General features: G+C 43.2%; 1 non-coding gene across 1 annotated transcript; it reads right to left on the bottom strand.

Annotated features, from left to right (window-relative positions):
* Positions 1–1,519: 1,519 nt before the first annotated feature.
* On the bottom strand, positions 1,520–1,655 carry LOC115868923. Its single transcript, XR_004045886.1, has one exon. It is a non-coding gene; the product is annotated as a small nucleolar RNA SNORA14 (small nucleolar RNA).
* Between the last annotated feature and the right edge of the window lie 665 nt (positions 1,656–2,320).

The following is a 2,320-nucleotide window of genomic DNA, read 5'->3' as shown; positions in this document are numbered from 1 at the left end:
AATTACAGTGTGGGTCGGGAAGGTATCATGAATCATCCGAGGAAGCATGGGCTGCCAGAAGAAGGAGCAGATCTTTCTTGGAAGTACAGCCAGAGTTGGTGAGAGTCATCTCACCATCATTTGGACACTGTGTTAGGTGGGCAAACTAGAGAAACAAATCTAGGGAGATGCTCATATGTGTATATGAGAGCACTTTATATAAAAGAGCAATTGTACATTAAGAAAACATCCCAACCCAGTCCAGATCAAGTCCATAAGTCTGATAGCAGCCCATATGTCCGATACCAATTTATGAATTCCTCTTCAGACTCACACAACACATGCAATGATGCTGAATGCAGAAAGATCACAGCCAGTGGGTGGAAAGTCGTGTGGATCCAGTGGCAGTGGAAGCATCTCAACACTGGCAAGTATCTCCACGTGATTCCTCCAGCTCCAGGGCTCTAGCTCATGGAGCTCTAGCATAGCTACATGTGTCTTGTCAGTGGAAGATGAAGCAGAGAGTGCATGTGTGTCTGGCCTCCGTGAGCTTTTTATCTCCCTGGCACCTCCAAATGAGTTCATCAAGCTGATACCTGATTGATAGGCTAGATTCCATCCCTTCACAAGTTGGCAGGAGATGATGTAACTACCACAGAGACATCATCAGACAAAAGCAGTCCCTGGAGAAGGGCATCATGCTTCATAAAGTAGAGCATATTAAAAAAAGAAGAAGCTTCTCAAGGAAATGGATTGGCACAGTGGCTGCAAAATTAAGCTCAAACAGCAACAACTGTGAGTATGGCCACAGGACCATGAAGTGCTTAATTCTGAGCGGAGATAGGGCTTCTATGAATCAGAATGCACTAGAGGGTCCCTAACGATCTTCATCTTAATCACTGTGGGTCGTAAAGGATCCATGAAAAGGAGAAAGACCATTACTGAGATGAATGAACACAGTGAGTGCAACAACAGTTCACACACAGCAATGATTATGAGGGTGCCTCAAGATAAGGGCCTCTGCTCAATTGCACATGCGCTCCTCTGAGTGGGAACCAACTCCATAGCACCCAACAACAATCTGACTCCAAACTCTAAGCGGCTTCAAGTCATTGCTGACTCAGAATGACCCCCTGTGCGTTTCTGAAACTGCCATGGTTTACGGGAGTGGAAAGCCCAGTCTGTCTCGCACAGAGCTACTGGTGGTTTAGAACTGCCAACCATGGGGATGGCAACCCAATGCATAACCATCCACCAGGACTCCAACAGTATTAATCAGTGATAATTTGCCAAACCTATGTACTGGCTTTAGCGATGAGCCTATGTCCCAGGCTTGGCTCATCAGATTAATCCAGCCTTCTGAACATGGTGATTGATTCATAAATGACCATAGGTCCGAAATTCTAGCAATCAGAAGAAATCTGTGAAAGCATTGCCAAAGAAATTTTCCCCCTGATGTTGCTCCACTATCCAGTAGTAAGATAAAAACTCAGAATCGCTGATGGTCTTTTGTGCCATGCCACTTCTTTTTTTTTTTTTTTAATGTCGCAAGTATGAAATAAAGCAGAGCCACAGGAGAGGCCCAGCCCTTTGGACTCTCCTGCCATTTCTGTAGCATTCATTCATTATCTTGGAAATAAGTACAAAGGAAGCTACCAAGAAGGTTTAAAATGCTGGCCATGCCACTTCTGTGGTGGCTTTCACCTAAGCCAATGTGGCATCTTTCACTGAAACTGATGGTTAAAGTAAGAACAGTTCCGTTGTCAGTTACCTTCAATAAACAGCAGTTGTCACCAACTCACAGGAGCCCTTGTTGTGTCTTGGTTACACATTACGCTGTGATCCTCCTGGTCTGCAGTTCAAAACCATCAGCAGCTCCATGGGGAAAACTCTGGGTTTTCTGCTCCTGGAAATAGCTACAGTCTTGGAAACCCACAGCATTGCCTCATGGAGTGAGTTTTGGAGGGTTTTTTGGTTTGTTTGTTTGGATTTTGGTTTTAACTGGGGAAAGTCTACCTATTATTGAAGCGACATAAACACCACCCTCCAGAAAAGAGGAGAAAATAACTAGTCTCTAGATTCAACAATATCTAAATTCAAGTAAACTGTCCTTTACATGCCAAAGGCAGTTTGAGTTGGTTTCTGTCACAGGACTACATCAATGCCAGCTGCCATATTTACCATATGTTGACTTTAGTTAATGTGAAAAATGGATTTCAGATTTTATTTGAACTTGACCATTTGTAGATCGTCTTTCAATCCAAGGATAGCTACATTATTATATTTTAAGAGATTGTCAATAATTACTGAGTCCAATAATTATAACTCACATAGGGAAATC

The sequence above is a fragment of the Echinops telfairi genome, unplaced genomic scaffold, assembly GCF_000313985.2.
Source record: "Echinops telfairi isolate 266 unplaced genomic scaffold, ASM31398v2 ScPeMD7_1;HRSCAF=3_0, whole genome shotgun sequence".
In the NCBI taxonomy this organism is placed as follows: domain Eukaryota; kingdom Metazoa; phylum Chordata; class Mammalia; order Afrosoricida; family Tenrecidae; genus Echinops; species Echinops telfairi.
Note: the sequence above shows the minus strand (reverse complement) of the source record. Positions and strands in the feature narration are given on the sequence as shown.